General features: G+C 42.2%; 1 protein-coding gene across 2 annotated transcripts in view; it reads right to left on the reverse strand.

Annotated features, from left to right (window-relative positions):
• The window catches only part of KCNN2 (potassium calcium-activated channel subfamily N member 2), a 462,735-nt gene that overhangs the window by 424,714 nt on the left and 13,257 nt on the right, over positions 1-24,764 (reverse strand). The window contains exon 2 of one of the 2 annotated variants that reach the window (XM_078067611.1): positions 3,892-4,014. The exons of the other annotated variant lie outside the window; for it this stretch is intronic. The gene's annotated coding sequence lies outside the window, so the exon portion shown is untranslated. The remainder of the gene's footprint in view (positions 1-3,891; positions 4,015-24,764) is intronic. 2 annotated transcript variants of the gene reach the window in all.

Consider the following 24,764-nt stretch of genomic DNA (forward strand, 5'->3'; position numbering starts at 1 on the left):
ACCTAAATGTGAGACAGGAGTCCATCAAAATCCTAAAGCAGAACACAGGCAGCAACCTCTTCGACCTCAGCTGCAGCAACTTCTTCCTAGAAACATTGCCAAAGGCAAGGGAAGCAAGGGCAAAAATGAACTATTGGGACTTCATCAAGATAAAAAGCTTTTGCACAGCAAAAGAAACAGTCAACAAAACCAAAAGACAACCAACAGAATGGGAGAAGATATTTGCAAATGACATATCAGATAAAGGGCTAGTATCCAAAATCTATAAAGAACTTATCAAACTCAACACCCAAAGAACAAAGAATCCAATCAAGAAATGGGCAGAAGACATGAACAGACATTTTTCCAAAGAAGACATCCAAATGGCCAACAGACACATGAAAAAGTGCTCAACATCGCTTGGCATCAGGGAAATCCAAATCAAAACCTCAATGAGATACCACCTCACACCAGTCAGAATGGCTAAAATTAACAAGTCAGGAAACGACAGATGTTGGCGGGGATACGGAGAAAGGGGAACCCTCCTACACTGTTGGTGGGAATGCAAGCTGGTGCAACCACTCTAGAAAACAGTATGGAGGTTCCTCAAAAAGTTGAAAATAGAGCTACCATACGACCCAGCAATTGCACTACTGGGTATTTACCCCAAAGATACAAATGTAGGGATCCAAAGGGGTATGTGCACCCCGATGTTTATAGCAGCAATGTCCACAATAGCCAAACTGTGGAAAGAGCCAAGATGTCCATGAACAGATGAATGGAAAAAGAAGATGTGGTATATATATATAGCAGAATATTATGCAGGCATCAAAAGGAATGAGATCTTGCCATTTGCAACGATGTGGATGGAACTGGAGGGTGTTATGCTGAGCGAAATAAGTCAGTGAGAGAACAACATGTATCATATGACCTCACTGATATGAGGAATTCTTAATCTCAGGAAACTAACTGAGAGTTGCTGGAGTGGGGGGTGGTGTGGGAGGGATGGGGTGGCTGGGTGATAGACACTGGGGAGGGTATGTGCTATGGTGAGCGCTGTGAATTGTGCAAGACTGTTGAATCACAGATCTGTACCTCTGAAACAAATAATGCAATATATGTTAAGAAAAAAAAAAAGATAGCAGGAGGGGAAGAATGAAGGGGGGGAATCGGAGGGGGAGACGAACCATGAGAGACGATGGACTCTGAAAAACAAACTGAGGGTTCTAGAGGGGAGAGGGTTGGGGGGATGGGTTAGCCTGGTGATGGGAATTAAAGAGGGCACGTTCTGCATGGAGCACTGGGTGTTATGCACAAACAATGAATCGTGGAACACTACATCAAAAACTAATGATGTAATGTATGGTGATTAACATAACAATAAAAATTTTTTTAAAAAAAGAGAGAGAGAGAATGGAAAGGTCTGTTTTGCATCGTTGAAAGATCATTTTTGCGTCCGATTACCCCTCTGTTGTCCAGGAGGACAGCCGCCAGCCACGTGCGGCTTTCGAACACTTGCAATGTAGTCAGTCCCAACTAAGAGATGCTTGAAGTGTAAAACACATACCAGATTTTAAAGACTTAGTTTGAAAAAAAATGCAAAATATCTCATTGATAAGTTCTATATTGATTACATATTGCAGTGATAGTATTTTGGATGCATTGGGTCAGATAAAATATATTATTAAAATGAAAAAAAAAAAAAAAAGAAAGAAACCATGGCCTGGGCTCTAGGTATCCCATTGACACTCGGACACTGGGGACTCATTGCATCTAGACCTTTTAGGTGCGTGGCGCACACACACACACACACACACATACACACACACAATATACATATATACCTACATATGCAATGTATTCATACGGACACATCCAGGGCAGGAATTTCCCCTCTCCTTTTTTCATTCCCTATATTAATTTTCCCTCCTCCACAATGAGAATACCAGCTTCCGAGAACAGTATATGCACTTCTTTGATTAATCCTCTAAGACACAAAATTCAGCAATACTACACCCATACTACTTCCAACAAGCTTACCAAATTAATCTTTCTTTGGAATTCCTTTTGCTCTTAGAATATATTCCACTAGGGGCGCGTGCGTGGCTCAGTCAGTGAAGCATCTGTCTTAGGTTCAGGTCATGAACACAGGGTCCTGGGATGGAGCTCCGCGTTGGCTCCTTGCTCATTGGGGAGTCTGCTTCTTCCTTTCCCTCTGCTGCTCCCCCCCAACTGGTTCTCTCTCTCTCTCTAATAAATAAAATCGTGAAAAAAGAGAGAGAGAGAATATACCTCACTAAAGGGATAAAATCAGAGAGTCCCACATAAAAGTGATTTGGACTACTTTATTTCTTCCTTGTGGTTACAGATTTGATGTGCATTTCAAGTCCCCTGATTTTAGGGATTTTCCCCATTCTCTGCAATTCATTTTTCCTTTTGGAAGATGTAAAACATTAACATGGCTCAAAAGCCAAATCTACATTAAAATCACTCTCAGAGATACCTCATTCCTGTCTTTCCTACTTTTATTCACTGTTCATAGGTAGTTAATTTCATTTCAATTATCTCATATGAATCTCTAAGATTGAGATTTATAGGGATGTTTAAGTTGGGAATAAAGATAAAATGATAGATGGTAATTTGGGAGTACATAGGGCATCTCCTAGTCCTGTGCCATGAATATCAAAGGAGCACATTTCAAGCTGTATTTTCCATTTTAAAGCACGCATATTTTTAATGACTTTATTAAATATTATTTTTAATGTGTTATAAGTCAAATTATTTCTTTAAAAGGTTATTTAAGAGCAACCTTTTTTGGGTGATGACCTTTCTACCATCAATAATGGAACTCAATTAGAGAAAATACTATATTCAGTCATTCTACAGACCATCTTTTTGACTAGGTAGCTCTTGAGAAGCAGGGGCTATTATGTTGAAAGAAAAGGAATCTGGGCAAAAAAAAAAAAAAAAAAAAGATGCTGTTCTTTCCCAGAAGAAAAACTTACATAGACCAACTGTCAATGAGCTCTAAACAGGAAGTCAGGAGACTCCCCTTGCTATCTTGACTCTGCACCAAGTAGTTATTGGGACTTGGCAAGACATTCCCCCCACCATGCCTCAGTTTTCTTATCTGCAAAATGGACATGAGCTGGGAAAGGGGAGAACCATAACCTTTTTCAGTCTGTCTCCCATAACCTACAACCAGTAATTATTTTAGGGGTTCTCAGTCTTTATTGTTCAAATGATTCACCTTGGGCCGCTTGTTCTATGCCGATTATAAGCCCTTATAATAAGCTTGGGCTGGGGCTCAGAAATGTCCATTTTACACGAGTGTCCCAGGTGATAGAACTGCAGAAGGGGGGCGCCTGGGTGGCTCCATCAGTTAAGAGTCTGCCTTCAGCTCAGGTCATGATCCCAGGGTCCTGGGATGGAGTCCCGTATTGGGCTCCTTGCTCAGCGAGGTGTCTGCTTCTCCCTCTCCCTCTGCCTGCCTACTTGTACTCTCTCTCTGTCAAATAAATAAATAAAATCTTTAAAAAAAAAAAAAAAAAGGAACTATAGGGGAACAGTGTACCATGCTTTGAGAAGCCTCGGCCTATATAGTCACGTAGACCGGCCCCAAGTTGAACAGGCCTTAATCTTGAAGAAAGAACTTGGTTGCTGACGTGGTATCATTCCAACAGTTCTGAGCATGTTTCTTTGCCTAAAGAAAATACTTCTCACATCAAATTTGATTAACTATTATTTTCAGAATAAAGTCAACCCTTTGGAGGAAAATCTAACCTACAGTAAAACTGTTTCAAGTCATTTATATTTTAATATAAATAAATTTGTCAAGTTAAGCAATCTTCTAGCAGGAAAGGTATTAGTGAATTAATCCAAAGCCCCAATTATACAACCCTGAGAACTCACACACTTTGTTCACGGTCTGACAATGAGGGTCATGTCGGGTTCAAGACTGGAGTCCAATGTCTTTGCTCCAAGTTTCATGTCACGTTCATGGAATCACAGAACCTTTCTTTTCTTTGAGAAACACTTCAGAAGAAAAAAGAAAAAAACCACATGGACATTCCCCTTTCTCTGGAATCTGTGAATGTTACCTTACATGGTTTAAAAAAAAACAAAAACTTTGAACAGGTGACTAAGGACCTTGAGATGGAGAGATGATCCAGGTGAGCCCAATGTAATCACAAGGGTCCTTAAAAGATGGTCAAACAGAGGCAGCCAAGTATGGAAGCAGAGGGAGAAAAGGTGAAGAGCCAAAGAGCAAAGACAGCTCCTAGAAGCTGGCAAAGGCAAAGAAGCAGATTCCCCACCTAGAGCATCCAGAAGGAACCAGCCCTGCCTCGTTTGCCTGTATCCCTATTTGGATATCAGAACTCCAGACTGTAAGATAATAAATTCATGTTGTTTTAAGCGACTAGGTGTAGGGTCATTTCTTACGGCACCAAAAAGAAACAAATAGAGGGCGTTGTAAGAAATCTAGGGCACTGGAGACCCATCAGCAGAAAATGGAGAGGAGAACCAAAAGGGAGAAGGATGAGGTGCTTAACAAAGACGACTCACTTGGTGAATCTGGGAGCCCCGAGTGGCCAGTCTCCGAGCATAAGGCAGAACAGAAATTCTAATTAAGGAGTCTGTACTCTAATACTTTAAATGAATAGAGAACTTTGCTCTATCCACGAAGCATGAATGAGTGTTCAACATACACAGAGGACACTTGTAACTCACCAAACACAGGACACCGTGAGTTTCCCAGCAATGCAAATGGGTTTGCTCTTTGCTTTCACTGCCCTTTTAAATGCTGTGACTCATTTTCAGGTCGACTGATAATCTGAACAGACTAAAATTGACCGGACCCTATAGGAGCCACCTTCCCAACCACAGCCACTTCCCACCATGGGAAAAGTAACTTAAGATTAATGTTTAATTTATAATGTCACCTGGGATGGAGGAATTATCTTAAAGGTTTATTTCCAAAAGAATCTGTTGTCAAGTCTAGCCATTAGACTAGGTCTGCCCTTCAGGCTTTATATATTCAGGGTCCCTTCACAGCAAGAGATGTAATTGCCAAAGCGGAGAGTCCGACAGACCTGAGTTCAAAGCTCCCCCACTCACTAGCTGGGTCACCCTGAGCCAGTTACAGGGTCTCTGTCCGTCAGTTTCATCCTCCATAGAATGTAGGTAAGAGCAGAGCCTGCATGAGGGTCATGGAAGGATTAAATGGGATAGGTAGGGTATAGAAAATATGCTTCGTTCAGCTGCTAGGATTTCGGGCCACCCAGTAAACATGAATATTCTCTCTGAGCCTTTTTTTCCTCTCTGTCTGTGGTTTTCAATCTGCTTGGTGGATCCCTAGAGTTTCTCTGGCAGAGTTTCAGGGACTTCCGGCTGAGGAAGAATGAAACCCGTGGGGGCTCTGGATCCTCCACACCACTTGCCACTAGAACTACCACCTGCAGAACATGTAAACCTTGAGTCCAATGAAAAGGCTCCACAACAGTTCTATATCTACTGAGTCAGGGGGAGTTTTTCGCTCCCTGCCATGTCCACGTCCCCATTCCCTATCAAGCACATGGCACATCATCTGCTCCCCATTCCTGGTATAGGATGGTAGGGAGTCCCAGAGAGAGGCTGCTGGGGCTTCCTGGCTTTTTGATAGAAGCCTGAGCCCTCAGCACCGGGGGCCGGGTGGGGATGTGGAGGGAGTGAAAGGACAGCATATGTGGTGGGGAGGGGGGTGCAGAGCTTGGCAGTACCACAAGGGCGAGAGGGACCGTCCAGAGGCCACAGCACACCTGCCCACACCTGAAGGAGATGAGAAAGGTCCGCCAGTCCAGGATAGCCTCGTGTGGAGAGGTGGGAGGAATGATACCCTAGGTGGGGCCTCTGGGACCTAGGTGCTACCATCATACAACTCAGTTACAAGTCTCTCTACCATTTAGACAAAGCAAGTCCTTGTTTTTGCTTTTATTATGTAATACAACTTTTTTTAAGAGTTTAGTTTTTTTTTTAGGTTTTATTTATTCATTTGAGAGAGAGAGACAGAGAGACAGAGAGACAGAGAGAGCACAAGCAGGTGGAGAGGCTGAGGGACAGGGGGAAGCAGACTCCCCGCTGAACAGGGAGCCCGATGCGGGACTCGATCCCAGGACCCTGGGATCATGACCTGAGCCAAAGGCAGACTCTTAACTGTCTGAGCCACCCAGGCGCCCCTATGTAATACAACTTTTAATTCCAGATTGTGTTACCAAATCAGCCCGGCATCCAGTGCCCCGTGGCCAAAGTTGGTACACAGTTCTCCGTTCTATATCCTTTAAACCTCCAAGCTTGGACAGCCACACAGGAAGAGGTCTCTGCCTTGATGCTACGTGTTGAGCGCATTCAATGCCTGATCTCACCGAAATGTGGCAACGAGCCTTAGAGAAAGGTAGTCTTGTTGCAGGGGGTGGCTGAGATCCATGGCCGGGATCCTGGGGCCCACGGAGCTGCAGAGTCAGGGTTTTTAACCTATGTCTGCTCGACTGTTGAGCCTGACACTGTGCCATTAAATTACGCTGCTCCAAGGCTGTACTCTCAGCCTATGGTTCCAGGGGGCAATCGAGTGATGGCAAGGTGTCTGCAAATCCATATGCGTGCTCCTATAAGCCAGATATGGAACACAGCCCGTCTTTAAATATATGTATTGGTAGGGGCACCCGGGCAGCTCAGTCGGTTAAGCGTCTGATTCTTGGGTTCAGCTCAGGTCACCATCTCAGGGTTGCGGGATCAAGCCCCACGTCAGGCTCCGTGTTGAGCCTACTTGGGGGATTCTCTCTCCTTCTCCCTCTGCCCCTCCCCACTTCTCTCTAAAAAAAAAAGAAAAAATGTTTATGTAGTGGTGAGGTGCTTGATAAAATACAGACTTGCAGAAATGTGAATGATCTGAACAACTGAACTAGCTTAGGGACTATGCTGAAAAGATACAGCAGGGGCATACACGGGGCCCAATTTGGAAGTCAGACAGGCAATACTGGGGACACAGAAAGATTTACCTACAGGTGAGTGGATTATATGGGGAGAAGAATTCCACCCCAGGGGAGAAGAGCTAGAAGGCATTAGTCAGACGAAGGCCCAGAGAAAGCCAACTAAGCAGACACACAGGGTAGAAAATGTTGGTGAGGAATTTACAACCACACAGATGATGGTGAAGAGCCTCCGGAATAATCTGAACTGAATCTCAGTTCTGCTGCTTGCTTTGGGACCCTGGGAAGTAGAACTTGTCACATAGAACCTTTCAGAACAGAGTCTTTTTTTCCTTCGTGTTCCCAAATCTGCCCCAGGATCCAGGGCACCGAGGTCAAAGTTTATGCTCTGTTTTACCTCCAAGTTACCTACCCCCCCCAACCCCAGGAGGTGCACAGCGCAAAATATGTATGAAGGATTTGGCAACTCTTGTCCTAAGCCTTGTTGTGAGGTTTAAATGAGAGAAGCCGGAAACCAGACAAGGGGTCAGCATAATGCCTGTTTGAGTCGGGCTTTGGCCACATTTAATCCCCCTCTCTCCCTGGGGCCAGTGAGGCTTTGTGTGATAACAGAGGTAAATCGTTACAAAAAGCTGCCGCAAAAGCTTCACCCCTTCTCCCTAAGAGGGGGCTGGAGGCAAGTCTCGTGCAGACTATGTATAAAATAAGAAAGAAGATTCAAAGCAAAGAACATTCTAATAGCCGTAAGAAGGAGCAGTTGGTGGGGAAAAAACTAGCATTTAAAACATACAGGAGGGACGCCTGGGTGGCTCAGTCTGTTAAGCATCTGCCTTCCATTCAAGTCATGATCCCAAGGTCCCGGGATCGAGCCCCACATCAGGCTCCCTGCTCAGTGGGGAGTGTGCTTCTCCCCCTGCTTGTGCTCTCTATCAAATAAATAAACAAAATCTTTAAAAATAAATAAAAAATTAAAACATACAGAAAAATTAATATCTAAAAGAGCAGAGTATGCTTTTTTAACATCTACAAACCATCAACAATGAGTCTCTAAGGAAATAGTATACTTCAGGAGAGTTCTGAATCAGCAAAGCAGGAGTATGGGCAATAGATCTTAGAAAGATTTCTGCCTTATAATGATCAAAATAGGTTTTTATGAAGTTTGGGGGGCTTAATGTGTTTCTTTAAAATTCACATATGGAGCAGCTCCTTTCTTCAGCAAAGCTACACTTCGAGTGTTAGTGTCTTTAACCTTTAAGAAGCAGATTACTTGAGGTGCCTGGCTGGCTCAGTCGGTAGAGCATATGACCCTTGATTGCAGGGTCATGAGTTCGAGCCCCGGGACTGGCTATAAAGATTACTTACAAATAAAATCTTAAAAAAAAAAAAAAAGAATCACATTACTTGTCCCTTTTGTTTTCTCATTGTTCACCACATGTGGAAGTATTCCTTCTTCAATTCTAAGTCCATTTCACTGCCATTTGGGTTCTCAGGATGGCAGGGACCATCTAGGGATGGGGGACCAGCCAACACATGTTGAAACAAATAGGGAGAACCCTTTCTTCCTCCTTCACCTGCCCACTAAGGGTGTCTTCTGAACGACTCTGAAATCCTGGAGACCCCTTTTAAGATAAAATGGTCAGCGTGGGTCCATCCCAAGCAACTCCAGAATCAGATTTCAAATGACACAGGCCTGGTGGATGTGATTTAATGGATAATCTATTCTGAGAGAAAGATGTGGAGCCTGGGAATCAGGTGTCAAGGAAACAGGACAGGTGGTGTCCCAACAGAGCCAGGGAGCCACGTGTCTGCCATCCACCTGCTAGGGTGTGAGCAGAAGAGCTGATATACTCAGGTCTAGGTCAGCCAGAAAAAGAAAAAAAAACAACAACAAAAACAACCCAAAATAACACCCCAGATGTTTCTTCTTGAGCAGCCTGGTATCTGAGACAGAATGGTTAGGTGTAAGAACAGGCTTTCTTCAAGCCTCCCCCACTATATATAGATAGAGATTGGTTACTTAACCTCACAGAAGCTCAGTTTTTCATCTGTGAAAAGAAACAAAAATATCTAGGTAATGGGGAAAACTCTTTAGGTTCCCAGTGGAAAAAAAAAATTTCCCTTGTTACAGACTGCATGTTTCTACCCCCAAAACTCATACATTGAAACCCTACTCCGCAACAGGATGGTGCTAGGAGGTGGGGCCTTTGGGAGATCATTTAGGATTCATTGGGGTCGTGAGGGTGGAGTCTTCAGGGATGGGATTACTGCCCATACCAATGTCACTGGCGCTCTCTCTGCTCAAAGCCATGGGCAGGTACAAAGAGAAGTCAGCAGTCCACAGCCCAAAGGAGCCTTGTCTCCAGAAACTGACCACTGTGACATCCTGATCTCCAGCTTCCAGCCTCCAGCACTGTGAGAAATAATTTTCTGTTGTTCAGTAGCCATCCAGCCTATGAGACACTTTGTTACAGCCGACTGAATGGACTAAGACCCCCGCCTTAAACCATGTTAAGGGAAAAGGAATTTATCAGCTCATGAAACACAGCTCAAATATGGCTGGATCCCAGGGTGCAACCTGTTGAGTAATTCCTACCTTTTTGTTCCATCTATGCTCGCCTCAACACGTTCACCTCATTCTACCTAACCCACTCTAGGCATCTTGGATTTTCAAAGCAGCTCCAAATTTATATTCATCTGGCAAGACAATCTTAAAGGCAAGAGGTTATTCTCTCTGTATCAATTTCAGCAGGAAATTGCCAGGGAGAGCACTTACAGGGCCTGTGAGAATCACATGCAATCTCCTAACCAGTTCCTTTGAACAGGCAATGGTAGTGGTTATTCTGATCGACCAGACTCTGTACCCAGGGGACTGAGAGTCACAGATCTTACTAGAACTGTGAGCAGGGCAGAGATTTCCCAAAGGAAAACTGGAAGGCTGACATCGGTCTCAGAGTAAGGCAAAGAGGAAAATGTGCTAAGGAGAGAAACCTATAAGTATCACAGATCTCTACAGCATCTTTCTCAGGATGGTAATAGAAGAATTAAAATAATGTAAAAAAAAATACTTTGCAAACCACAGAACTCTATTCAAATGTTCCTTGTTCAATTTATATGTAGTTTAACCTACATTCAAAAACTGTAGAGATACACCAAGTATGTATAAAGACAAAGAATTTTTTGAAGACAGTTTTTAGATTTTTTTCACAGTGCCCAGCTCTGGAGATGGGGCTTCTGGTTCTCAGTACATCTTGAGACTTGGGAGTCTGAAGCCTTTATTCACAGAGGAAATTTAGCAAGAGGCACAAATATGCAGGAATGGTTGCTGAAGCAATCTTTCCTATAGGACACATAAACTTGTGAAGATTTTATCCAGCCTTCCAATTTGAGGTAATGGTCCACATCTGTTTTCTGCAGAGCAACAACACTAGTTCTCCTTAGGTTATAAAGATACTGACGCACTTTCTTTTTCTGGAAATTTTAGTTCACTGCTGTGATAGATGAGTGTGCCATAGAAGAAACTCTTAAGAGAACTGCATTCTCTTAAGAATCAAAGATCCTGATTTTTTCCCCTCACATTTAAGGCTTCTTGACCACTGTGAAACTATCAAGATTTTCCCATATCCTTACCCAATGACTTATATAGCATCACAAGACAGACCATTTATTTAATTTTGACCATTAAAAATCTATGGAATTGCCTTTCCTCTAAATATGTGAAAAGATATGAGGAGTGACATCACAGGATAATTCACATTCTAAAATTCAGCTTTTCCCATTTAATTAAGGGATATCTACTGACTCAAGTCCTTTACTTTTTCCTGAGATACAAACATGAGAATAAATATTCATTCAACCTGCAACCTCACATACACACACGAGCACACACACACACACACACACACACACACACAAAACCATTAAGACCACAAAGATATCAAGGAACATTTTAACCAAATAACATACTCAAATCCCTGATTTATATTTAAAATATATCAAAGGAGAACTGAAAAATTCTAGAAGATTCTTGAACTTAAATTCTTCTATTACTCTATTATCTAAGACAGTGGTTTAACCCACAATATGTCCCAGTAAGCACAAGCTAATTCTCAATAATTATTGTTACAGGTTTCCATAATCCTTTTTTCAGCAATTGATGGGATAAAAGATAAAAATCAGTACAATAAAGAGGACTTAAGCAAATAACACTACCAGCCAACTGACTTAAGTGACATTTACAGAATCCTCTCCTCAAGAAATGTGAAATAAAATTATTTTCAAGTGCACTTGAAACACCAAGTTTGATCATATGCTGGGTTATAAAATATGTCTCAATAAATTTAAAAGGATTGAAATTTTACAGAGTATGTTCTCCTACATGACAGAATTTAACTAAAACTCTTTTTTTTTTTTTTAATCTGAGATTCTAGTAAAATTTCAGGAGACAGGGTTAGTACACAAAAGTCAATTGCATTCCTGTACACCAGCGATGAACAAGTGGAATGTGCAATTAAAAACAATCCCATTTACAACAGCAGCCAAAAATGAAATACTTAAGTTTCATAAGATATGTCCATGATCTCTAGGAAGAAAATTACCAAACTCTGAATAAAGCAATTAATGAAGATCTAAATAAATAGAGAGATATTCTGTGTGTGTGGATTAGAAAAATCAATACTGTTAAGACGTCAGTTCTTCCCCACTTGACCTATAAACACAATTCCAATCAAAATCTCAACAATCTATTTTGTGAAAATCAACAACATGATTCTAAAGTCTCCATGGAAAGGCAGAAACCCAGATTAGCCAACACAATACTGTAGAAAAAGAACAAAGTTGGAGAGGAGACATAACCCAAATTCAAGGTCTTTTTTTTAAATTTTATTTATTTATTTATTTGAGAGAGAGCGAGCACAAGCAAGAGGGAGAGGCAGAGGGAGAAGCAGGCTCCCTGCTCAGCAGGGAGCCCGAGATGTGGGGCTCGATTCCAGGACCCCAGGATCATGACCCAAGCCAAAGGCAGATGCCCAACCAACTGAGCCTCCCAAGCGCCCCCCAACTTCAAGGCTTAATATAAAGCTACCATAATCAAGACAGCATGGTCCTGGCTAAAGAATAGACAGGTTTATCAATGGAATAAGAGACAGAAAGCCCAGAAATAGATTCAAAGTCAACTAACTGTTGACAAAGGAACAAAGGCAATTCAATAGAGAAAGAATAGTCGTTAACAAATGGTGCTAGAAGAGTTGGATATCCACACACAAAAATAATTAATCTACACATAGACTTTATACCTTTCATAAAAATGAATGCAAAAATGGATCATAAACCTATATGTGAAATACAAAATTATAATATTCCTAAAAGCTAACATAAGAGAAAATCTAGGTGAGCTTGGGTTTGGTGACTTTTTAGACAAACATCACAAGTTTGATGCATGATAGGAAAAAATGTTAAGTAGGATATCACTGAAGTTATAATTTCTACTCTATGAATGACACTGTTAACAGAATGAAAAGACAAGGCATTGACAAGGAGAAAATATTTGAAAAATACATATCTGATAAAAGACCTGTATCTAAAACATACACTCTTTTAAAGATTTTTATTTATTTATTTGTCAGAGAGAGAGAGAGAGAGAGAGCACAAGCGGGAGGAGCAGCAGAGGGAGAGAGAGAAGCAGGCTCCTCACTGAGCAAGAAACCCGATGTGGGACTCGATCCCAGGACCCTGGGATCATGACCTGAGCCAAAGGCAGACGCTTAACGACTGAGCCACCCAGGCGTCCCCTAAAACATACACTCTTAAAACTTAATGATTAGGAAAAACAAACAATCCAATTAAAAAATGGGATCTGAATGGAAAGAAGATATACGGATGGCAAATAAGCACATGAAAAGGAGGTTAATATCACATGTCGTTAGGGAACAGCAAATTAAAGCAGCAACAAGATATCATGACCTACCTATTGGAATGACTAAAATAAAAAACTGACAATACCAAATGCTGACAAGGATGGAGAGCAAGGAGAATCCTCATTGCTGGTAAGAAGGTAAAATGCTACAGCCACTTTAGCAGTTTTTTCAAAACAAAGCATAGTCTTATTATATGATCCAACAGTCACACTCCTGGATATCTACCCAACCGATCTGAAAACTTACATCCATACAAAAACCTGCTCAGGAAATGTTCATAGCAGCTTTATTCATAATTGCCAAAAGACCCAGGAAGCAACCAAGACATCCTTTGAAAGGTGAATGGTTAAACATACTGGTACATACAATGCAATACTATAAAGCAAAAGAAGAAATGTGTCATGAGAAAATGAGGAATATTTTTTTTTCCAGCAGGCTCCACACCCCAATGCAGGGCCTGAACTCACGACCCTGAGATCAAGACCTGAGCTGAGATCAAGAGTTGGGACACTTAACCAACTGAGCCACCCAGGCATCCCAGGAGGAATCTTAATGCTTATTACTAAATGAAAGAAGCCAGTCTGAAAAAGCAACATACTATATGATTTTAACATTCCAGAAAAGACAAAACTATGGAGGCAAGACAGAGATCAGTGATTTGCAGGGGTTTGGATGGGGTGAGGGCAGTAAGCAGGTAGAGCACAGGGGATTTTTAGGGCCATGAAACTCTTCTGTATGATCCTGTCATGGTGGGTACACATCATTATGCATTTGTCAAAACCCACAGAACTGCACAAAACAAAGAGTGAACCCTAATGTAAACTATGGACTTTAGTTAATATTAATGCATCAATATCAGTTCATCAACTGTAACAAATGTAGCACATTAATACAAGATGTTAATAAAGGGGAAACAGTGAGCAAGGGAGAGAGGGGTATCTGGAATTGTGTACTATCTGCTCAATTACCTGTAAACCTAAAAATGTTCTAAAAGTAGTCTATTAATTTTTTTAAAAACCCACTTCCAAAAATGAGTCACCAAGGAAATAAGAGAAATTAAAAATATTCTGAACTGAATGAAAATAAAAACACCAATTTCAAAATTTGTAAGATTCAACCAAAGCAGTGCTCAGAGGGAAATCTTACAGCTTCAAACCCTTATTCAAGAAAGAGAAAACTGTCTGAAATCAATTATCTAAGCTTCTATCTTAAGAAGTTGGAAGAACTAATTAAACACAAAAGAAGTAGAAATGAAATATAATAAAGATACAAGAAAAATTAAAGAAATAAATAATGAAAAAAATCAACAAAATCAGAAACTTTTTTCAAAAGATAAACCTCTAGATAGGCTGATTAAAAACAAAAGAGGAGACACCACTAAGGATCCTACAGAATCATACAGACAATAAGGGACTATATTACAAATAATGTCTTATGAATAAATTTGTCAAAATAGATGAAATGAGCAAATTACAGGAAAGACTCAAAACTTACACAAAAGAAACTGAGAATCTACACAGTTTCAGGTCTACTAAAGAAACTGAATAATATAATAAATAAAATTGAATAAAAACCTTCCCATACAGACATCCGCAGACCCAGGTCTTTGGGAAAGATGCTCCCAATGACTGATAGACCATCTCTTCCCACCTCCAAATAGCAGCAACTGAATGTGAATCCACTGGGGCTCCTCCCTTCCAGGTCTTCTCTTCACAAAATAGGTAAATTCCAACATTTGAAACTCAGAAGAGCAAGGGGTGAGCCTACTAGAAATGCAGGCATGCATTACAGAGGACAGAATGGATTGGGACCATCTAGGTTATATATTCATTTCCCATCATCCCCACCCCTTCACCCCCACACCCCCATGCCTGTGTGTCTCTTAAATAGCTATTGCTCATTGATTTTCCTCTTAGACCTTAAAGTTGTGGCAAGAAACATCTGGGAACTGCTTCAATAAATGATCTTTAAGATTCCCTCCTACCGGGCGCCTGGGTGGCTCAGTTGGTTAAGCGACTGCCTTCGGCTCAGGTCATGATCCTGGAGTCCCAGGATCGAGTCCCGCATCGGGCTCCCTGCTCAGCGGGGAGTCTGCTTCTCCCTCTGGCCCTCCCCCTCTCATGTGTGCGCTCTCTCTCTCTCAAATAAATAAATAAAATCTTAAAAAAAAAAAAAAAGATTCCCTCCTACCTTCCCTCCCTTCCTCTCCCCATCCCTGTAATGACTACTTACTGACAGCCTAATATGTGCCAGGCAATCAAAATCAAACATGGCATTGGTCTTCATGGGGTATGTGATCTATGTTCTAAAGGCATCACAGACTGGATGAAACAAGAACAGCTAGTTCCTAAGTGACTTTATATGCTCACTATTGTTACCCCATTGTATGGCTAAGGTGGCTGAGATTGGGACAGAGTCAATACCTCAGTCTGGCTAAGATTCATAGAGCCAGAAAGGAGAAGGGCTAGCATTTGAGCCTAAGTCTGTCCTACTCCAAAGCCCATGCCATTTCCATTCTGCTGTCCTGCTAAATTAAGAACGAGCTTAAATTGATCCTGATTACGTATTATATCTCACTAGCAGAGTAATTGCTTTGTATTTTCTCATGGCTAAAAGAGCTGTATGATATTCACTGCTTGTTACGTTTCTGAAGGGCTGGTTTTGAAGTTTTTATTAGCATACATTTAAAATTCTGGTCAATTGTCTGAAATGCAAAATTCCTTAAAAATACTTCTCCCCCTCAACTTTGAGGTAGAAATAAACTTCACTTAATAGAGAGTGTCCCTGGCTTGACCCAGAAGCTCAGTGAGCAGATGTCTCTGCAAAGATTTGTACACAGGCTGTTAGGAGTTTGGCTGTGGTTAAGGCTGGAGGTAGTAAGGTATGAGTATACTTAGGCTACAAAAGTCAAGTCCACTCCCAAGTGAATTTCTGGTAGAGCCATAAGGTTGATACCAAAAAATGCCACATTTTTCTCACTAAGAATTCTGATAAATGCCTCCTCTGTAGGTGATGTCAGCAGGTGCTCTGAGGTAGCAGGTCTTGGTGTATCAAGTCCACATTCCTGATTTGAAATTCCAAACCCCTGGCAATATGGCCCGACTCTGTATTTCTGTGCCCTGCCTTCTGCCACTGATCCCTTAAAACCACTTTCTAAATATTCCTCTAAGTCTCCAAACTCTCTATAAATGGTATATCCATCTCAGGCTTCTTACAGCCTGGAAAACTTAACTACCTGCTTTTCTCTGAAATCTCAACCCCATGGGGGCGCCAGGGTGGCTCAGTCGGTTAAGCGTCTCCCTTCAGCTCAGGTCATGAACCCAGGGTCCTGGGATCCAGCCCCACATCAGGCTCCTTGTTCAGTGGGGAGCCTGCTTCTCCCTCTCCCTCTGCCCCTTCCCCCACTCATGCCCCTCCCCCATGTATGCCCCTCCCCCCCTCTTGTGCTCTCTCTCATGTTCTCTGGCTCTCTCAAATAAAATCTTTAAAAAATAATAAAATAAAATAAAATCCCATCCCCAGGGAAACCGATCCCTCCTTCTACTTAGTTTTCAGAGAATGTGCACAACTGTCTGGTACCCTGCTCATCATCTGTCCTCATCAGGGTGCAGGGCACGGGGGAAGAAGTCTGGACTGTGTCCTCTTCTCTTTTTAAATTCCTAGTCCCTAGCTCAATAATGACCCAAAATAGGCACTGAATGCATAGCAAATGCCTAAATGAAGATACATGGAAAGGAAATCCAGCCAAGAACCAAAACTCCACCAATGCGCATGTCAACAGCACAGGATGAGTCAGCCCTGCATTCTCAATCCACCACCAAGGTCATTGCTCTGTAGGACCGTGTGTTCCATATTCTAATTTACCTTAAAGCATCAATGTAATTCTCAATTTGGGTTTCCAATTTGAGGCGAGACCCTTAAGGTATTTTTCACTATTTTTTAAATCCCTTTTAATCACTTTTTAATACCTATCAGAAGCTTGAAATTGAAATGTTATAACCAGACTGCCCTGATTTTCCTGGGCTACACTTATACAAGGGAGGGTATCCTCGGATCTGTACTGACCTGATCGTTTCCCTCGTTTCCCTCGAAGAAGGTTTGTCTTATTTGAAGCAGCATTATTAAACCAATAACACAAATAAAAGGATATGCCCAGACTGACGGTTACCAGAGGAGAGGCGGGTGGGGGGACGGGTGAAATAGGTGACGGGCATTAAAGAGTATAGTTAACATAATGAGCACTAAGGTACAGCATTGTTGAATCATTATATCATACACCAGCCACTGATACATGCTATGTTACCTCGTTAATGTAAATTAAAATAATTAATTAAAATATAGAAGTAATTAAAGTATAACTATAAATTTATAAAATTAAAATATAAGTAATTAAATCAAAATAAAGTAATTAAAATAAAAAATTTAATAAAATTAAAAATATATATAAATGCCCAGAAAGAAAAGCTTGGGAATGTTTTTAAAATATACCAAAGACAGGGGCGCCTGGGTGGCTCAGTCGTTAAGCGTCTGCCTTCGGCTCAGGTCATGATCCCAGGGTCCTGGGATCGAGCCCTGCATCGGGCTCCCTGTTCGGCAGGAAGCCCGCTTCTCCCTCTCCCACTCCCTCTGCTTGTGTTCCCTCTCTCGCTGTGTCTCTCTCTGTCAAATAAATAAATAAAATCTAAAAAATAAATAAATAAATAAAATATACCAAAGACCAATTCATGTGTTTGAATCAATGAAGTCTCTCCCAATCTCTGTTTCCAAGGACACAAAGTGACCGATAAAGACAGGAGCTGGTCTTCCCCAAGCTCTTCCTCTTATCCTCAGCCACAGGGAGGCCTCCTGCTATTCAGAGCTGAGAGATACGGTCGCCTCTCCCCACTCTTGTTTTGTGTTTGGCCGTGTTTTTTGTTTAAGATTATTTATTTATTTATTCATGAGAGACAGACAGAGAGAGGCAGAGGCAGAGGGAGAAGCAGGCTCCCCGCGGAGTAGGGAGCCCCATGCGGGACTCGATCCCAGGACCCTGGGATCCTAATCCCAGCCGAAGGCAGACGCTCAACCAACTGAGCCACCCAGGCGTCCTAGCCATGCTCTTCTGATGATGCCTCAAAGAGACAGCCCCCCTGCCCCAGTGCTGGGTGGGCTCAGGCCCCCCGCAGAACACAGATCTGTACTCCACCCTTAGCGGCTTCAGCCCCCGCTTCTCCAGGTCCCCAAGCATTGCAAGTGAAAGCCAGTTCCAATGATTATCCTGAAGGTAAAAAATGAAAGGGAAGGCTTCCAAAGGGCCACCTGTCACCTGGACGGGACTGTGCAGAAGAGGAGAGCAGAGCGGCAGGTTCTGAGGACGCTGGGCAGGGCCCTCTGCCCTTTGATCCTAGGACATGAACACCCCAGCAGTTTCAGTGCCCTGCATCCTATACACCCTATGGTATAGAACCCCACAATCCAGGCTCCCGGGTGGCTGCTGTGGCTGACCAGACTCGCCACCACACTGAGCCTCACTGCCACATGAGGTCCTGGTGGTGTCGGCGTGGTTCTGGGATCCCCCATCCAGGACAAGTGTGCGCTGGTGCGGGATCAGCATCTTGGCTACAGCAGACCCCCGCTCCCGAGGGGTAGGGGTGGACGTACCCACAAGGCATCACGCCAACTGCACACGAGCCTGCTTGGCTGGCAGAAGGTGCTTAGAGCTCCACACATCGCAGGGCCTGCTTATGCCAATACCCCCATCTCCAGAGTGCTTCTCAGATGAAACAGCCATGTAAGTAGAGTGATACAGATTTAAAAGTAAAAATGGGCATTTTTCTACCGTTGCCATCAAATTCCTTCCCAGGAGTAATTCCCTATACCCCCAGACTTTTTTTTTTTTAAGATTTTATTTATTTATTTGACAGACAGACACAGCGAGAGAGGGAACACAAGCAGGGGGAGTGGGAGAGGGAGAAGCAGGCTGCCCGCTGAGCAGGGAGCCCGATGCGGGGCTCGATCCCAGGACCCTGGGATCATGACCTGAGCCGAAGGCAGACGCTTAACGACTGAGCCACCCAGGTGCCCCACCCCCAGACTTTTTATTCATCACTCTTAACACGTTTTACAAAAACCTACACTTGTCTTTTGGAAAACGTTAAGTGATAGAAGAACAGCAAAATAGCAAAATGGATTAAAAAGAGATGTAAACAATCCCTAAATAGGGAACAAGGAGACGCGGCACTCATGTACCAGGGGACCTCGGACCAGGGACAAGGCTCTCTGCCCAAGGATCCCCCTTTGCCAAATGAGAAATTGGAATACATGATCTCTAAAGGTCCCTCCGGCTCTCAAATCACATCTATTCCGGTTTTGTCCTAATTATTCCTCTCTCACTTTTTCCTAATAAATTCATAGCAGAGGTCCCAACAGGAGTTGGATTGCACATAATGGCACGAGCTTCTCTGGTAGATGACAGGAAGGATGTTGTTTGTCTCCTGAGCGACCAGCAGCAGACCTGACATCTACTGAAGACACCAGCAGCCCCAGAAACTTGAACCAAAGAGGAATTTGGGTCAGACATGGCAGCCAAGACTATTACATGTCACAGAATATCCACGCTATCCACTGGGAACCACGCCCCCCACCTCGGGACAACTGGGGAAGAATTTAAGGAAGGCTGGAATTCCTACAAAGCCCTAACGGGATAGAGTAGTTATCTATTGCTGAATTGCAAACCATGCCAAACTTAGTAGCTTAAAAAAAACTATGTGGCTCACTGTTTGGGCTGGGCACCACAGGACGTTTCTCCTGTTTGTCCCCCGTGAGCTCAAGATATGCACCTGTAGTGAGCTAAATGACTCTGCTTCTGGCTCAAAGCTGGGCTGTGTGTCCTCTCTTTATCCAGCGAGCTAGTCTAGGCTTGTTCACACAGAACCAGCATGATGAGTCCCCAGAGCCACAAAACACGGGCCCAGCGTGCATTTTTCAAGACTCTGCTTGAGGCATATTTACTAACGCCCCACCAGCTGAAATAATTCAAATGGCCAACTCAGATTTAAGGGGTAAGAACACAGACACTACCTCTCGGTAAGAGGATTTGTAATGTTACATTCTAGGTATAGGAGTGGAACGAGGGAAAGAATTTGTGGCCATTCGTACAAACTATCATGCAGAGAAATACAGATGTATGCCTGTCAAGGTGACCTTATTTTTATTCCCAAGTTCATGCTGCCAAGTCAAGAGATGAAATTATTCCTGCCTTTTACTCAGCAGCAGGTTTTATAGTAAAATTTCCATGAGAAATGAAATTTGTGAGCCTGCAGATCAGAGAGGAATTGGAAATTCTTTTTGCAAATTGTCAGCCTCGCTGAAGCCTTGGGACTCCATCCAAAGTTATATGTGGAAATGCAAATGTAGGAAATTCCTCGTGGATGGTTTGCTTCTATATCTCCTATTATTCCTGCCCTTCCGAAATCCAACCCCCTGAGCTCATGCCTTCAGGCAAGTCACTCAATGACACCTCTAAGAAGTTCATGAGTCATCACAGCTAGTTGGAATTTTCAAATCTCTGAGGCGCATGGCTGTGAATTGTACATCTCTTCGATCTCCAGTCTGTGTTTGGCAATTCAACTGAGCATGATAGCAGCTTCATCTGACACTCATTTAATTCATGTTTCTTACCAATTAACTGTGCAATAGGCACTGAGCTAAGAGCGTAGATACAACAAAGATTGGAAGGAGGGAGGACAGGAGGGCAGAAATGCACCTGCCTTCTTGTATCTTGCAGTTCAGTGGGACGGAAACCCCATAACTTTTGCGAGAAATGAAGTTCAAGAACTTGGATTCATTTTCAAAATCAAAGTGAATTTTGCATTTTGAAACCACTGCCCCTGAATCGCTTTTAATATCCAGAGCCTGGTCTCCACCAAAGAGGGTTTATGAGTGACGGACTTTCTTCTTTTCATTGTTAAATCGTCACCAAGTTATTTTTAATTCTGGCAGTGTCCTCAAGCTCTGAGGACATTAATTTCTTTGGGCAGTTGAAGAAAAAACTCTGAGTCAATTTCCTCTTACACGGAACCGGCCCTCTCACTCAGTTCACACTTCAAAGGAAGCTCGCTTCACCACACTGAGCTGGGCATCACGAAGGCAGGGTGAAAATTGGGCGGCGGGGGGGGGCAGTGTCATTGCCCCGAATGTTTTTCTTTTAAAACCCACAAAGGCCAGTCCTCCACAGATTTGAAACAACTCCACATTTAGCCTCTGGCCCATCTGTCCTTTCAAATCCTCTTCTTAGTGTTTTCTGCTCTATTTAACTGTATGCGTTGTATGGATTTTTTTGCCGCTTTGTGTTTTTTTTTTTAATTGACAACTCATAGTATTCGTCTCCTTGTGGAAGTTTTCATTTTCATAGGCTACCTTTAAATTCCACCCCCCATCCACCCCAGCCTTTAAAATTCCTGCAAGATTAAGTCTATTGATGAAATTTCACGTAATACATTAAGAGAGAGATTTTGGTGGAGCGTGCCTCTTCTCAAGGCAGATGCCATCAACTCAGGAGCTCAGAGCAAAGAAGTTTTGCCTAGTTTTATTCATCAGTTTAAAACCCCTACATTTTCCCAAAGACGTACAGATGGCCTATAGGTACATGAAAATGTGCTCATCACGCATCATCAGGGAAATGCAAATCAAACCCACAATGAGATACCACCTCACACCTGTCAGAACGGCTCAAATCCACAACACAAGAAACAACAGGTGTTGGTGAGGCTGTGGAGAAGGAGAAACCCTCGTGCACCATTGGTGGGAATGCAGGCTTGTGCAGCCATTGTGGAAAACAGTATGGAGGCTCCTCAAATAGAATTAACGTATGATCCAGCAATTCTACCTGAGTATTTATCCAGAGGAAGCAAAAACACTAACTTGAAAAGACACCTGCAACCCAAGTTCATTGCAGCATGATTTGCAGTAGAAAGACATGGAAAGAACCAAAGCATCCATCACTGAATACACACAAACACACACACACGAATATTATTTCACCATAAAAAGGAAAGATCTTACTATTTGTGACAATACAGATGGACCTTGAGAGCACTATGCTAAGTGAAATAAGTCAGACAGAAAACTATAAATCCTATATGATCTCACTTATAAGTGAAATAAAAAAGAAGACCAACAACACACACCTAGAAATGTACACACACACACATACATTAGAGTATTATTTCATCATAAAAAGGAAAGATCTTACCATTTGTGACAATACTGATGGACCTTGAGAACACTATGCTAAGTGATAAGTGAAATAAGTCAGACAGAAAAAGACAAATCCTATATGATCTCACTTACAAATGAAATAAAGAGAAAACCAACAACACACACCTAGAAATACACACACGCACACACACACACACACACACACACACAACCCTGAACTCAGATACAGAGAACAGACTAGTGATTGCCAGAGGCAGTGGGAAGAGCATGGGCAAAATGGGTGAAAAAGGTCAAAGGTATAAACTTTCAGTTATAAAATAAGTCATGGGAGACCATGTACAACATGGGAACTATAGTTCATAGTACTGTATTGTATATTTGAAAGTGGCTGAGAGAGTAAATCTTAAAAGTTCTCATCACAAGGACAAAAATTTGTAATGTGTGGTGACAGGTGCTAACTAGACTTACTGGGGTGATCATTTTATAACATGCACAAATAGCAAATGTTGTACACTTGAAACTGTTACATGTTTATGTTTTATGTTATATGTTATATGATAATTATGTGTTAATTATATCTCCATGTTATATGTTAATTGTATCTCAGTAAAAATTCCCTTCTTAGACCCTCACAGAAAACAAAAATCAACTAAGCAATTTAAAACAGAAAGATAAGAGCACCTGGGTGGCTCAGTGGGTTAAGCGTCTGCCTTCGGCTCAGGTCATGATCCCGGAGTCCTGGGTTTGAGTCCCATATCAGTCCCTGCTCAGTGGGGAGTCTGCTTCTCCCTCTGCCTCTGCCCCTCTCTCCTGCTCACTCTCACTCCCTCTCTCTCTCAAATAAATAAATAAAATCTTAAAAAAAAAAAAAAAGAAATTTCTCCTCAAAAAAACAGAAGCTCCAATAAATCTCAGGCAAAATTCTGTAAATTGTAGATATTATCACTAGAACCCCATCTTGAGGAAACTCGAAGGAAAAATAATTCCTTATCACCAGAACATATTAAAACGGAACCCCAGGTTATAGTGGACCAAGTGAGGGAATCATATTTTGTCTACTGATTTTTGAATTGTTTGCTTAAGCAAGTGTTAAGTGTAGCTTATTTTCTATCATGGGGGTAGATACTCAATACTGCTTTCTTTCCTGAAAGAGCTTTATCTGTATTTACCACTCAATTTACTAGTTATTAATAGTTATTGAACATCCAGCGTGGGTCAGGCACTGTGCCGGACAATGAAAAGATCACAGACCTGCTTTCAATAGGTCTCAAAGACCAATGTAAGTAGTGAAGAGTTTTAAATGTGAATTTCTGCTGACACGTGTTTATTGTGCAGAGGAGATGGTGGTCATGGACAGAGAGGGAAGTAAGCACAGGCAGAAACTTTAGATACTGGGTGTTTTTCAGGTGTGTGGGACTGTAAAAGGTAAGGCTCTTTTGAATCCACACTGAACCAGGTTCTATAACAGTAAGTTATAATACACAAATACTAACAAGAGCCATCCATGAAGTCCATGCTAACCAAACAATCAGGATAAAGTCTGGAATACAGATTGAAAGGGAGAGAGTGAATCTATCAATAGGACAGGCAAATGAGAAGTTACTCCAAGGTAAAGAAATTTCACAAATAAATGAGGAGCAACACAATCAAGCCAATTAACAACAACCCACATGCTTATCCTTGGTACAGAAGAAGGAATGCTGTACTCCTCAAACCAAACCTCTGGGGCTTATCTGATAGGAATATTCCGGTAAGATACGTGCCACGGAGGGCAAAAAACAGAACTATTGATATTACATTATATCTGGTCCTTAATACAATTTAAATTTGGACAGACATTCTAGTTAAGCCGTAAGTGTCAACATTGTAAACTTGTTTTGATTAAAGGGTTTCTCTAACAAAAAAAAAAAGAGAGAGAACAGAAAGAAGAAGACACTGGCTGAAGGAACACAGAAGTTATTACACCTGCCTTGGATTTCATATAAATATATATGATATGTACATATATATATCATATACACATATGGTATATCAGACAGCCAATCCATATCAACTCTAACAAAAGCCGCCTCCTATTCATAAGTGACCACAGAAAAGTCACTCTGTGTAAGCAGTGATCACCATGCATGGTCTTATACCCTATAAGATGGTAGGCAGGGGAGAAAACCACTATAAATGTTATCTGAAAATAGACATTCTTAGCACCACAGAATTTATGTAACAAACATTTATATAGCACTTACTTTTCTTTTTTTAAGATATTTTTTAAGACTTTATGTGTTTATTTGAGAGCACAAGTGGGGAGAGGGACAGAAGGGGAGGGAGAAGCAGACTCCCCACCTGACAGGGGGCTCAATTCCAGGACCCCGAGATCAAGACCTGAGCTGAGATCAAGAGTTGGATGCTTAACCGACTGAGCCACCAAGGAGCCCCTAACTTACTGATCTTTGTGGCTACCATAGGAGCTAGGTACTATTACCTCCATGATACAGATGAGTAAACTGAGGCACAGAGAAGTTAATTAAATTTTCCAAGTTCCAGGAGCCAGCCAAAGGTAGATCCTGGACAAGAACCCAAGCAGTTTGGCTCCAAAGCTCATGGGCTTCACGACTACACCATTCCACCTCAGAGGGTGCCACTTACGAGTGTGATGAGAAGGAGAATCTGAGAGTGTCCTCCTAGCACCAGCCCAGAGAAGATGCTCTAGCTC

The sequence above is a fragment of the Halichoerus grypus genome, chromosome 2 (assembly GCF_964656455.1).
Source record: "Halichoerus grypus chromosome 2, mHalGry1.hap1.1, whole genome shotgun sequence".
Classification (NCBI taxonomy): Eukaryota; Metazoa; Chordata; class Mammalia; order Carnivora; family Phocidae; genus Halichoerus; species Halichoerus grypus.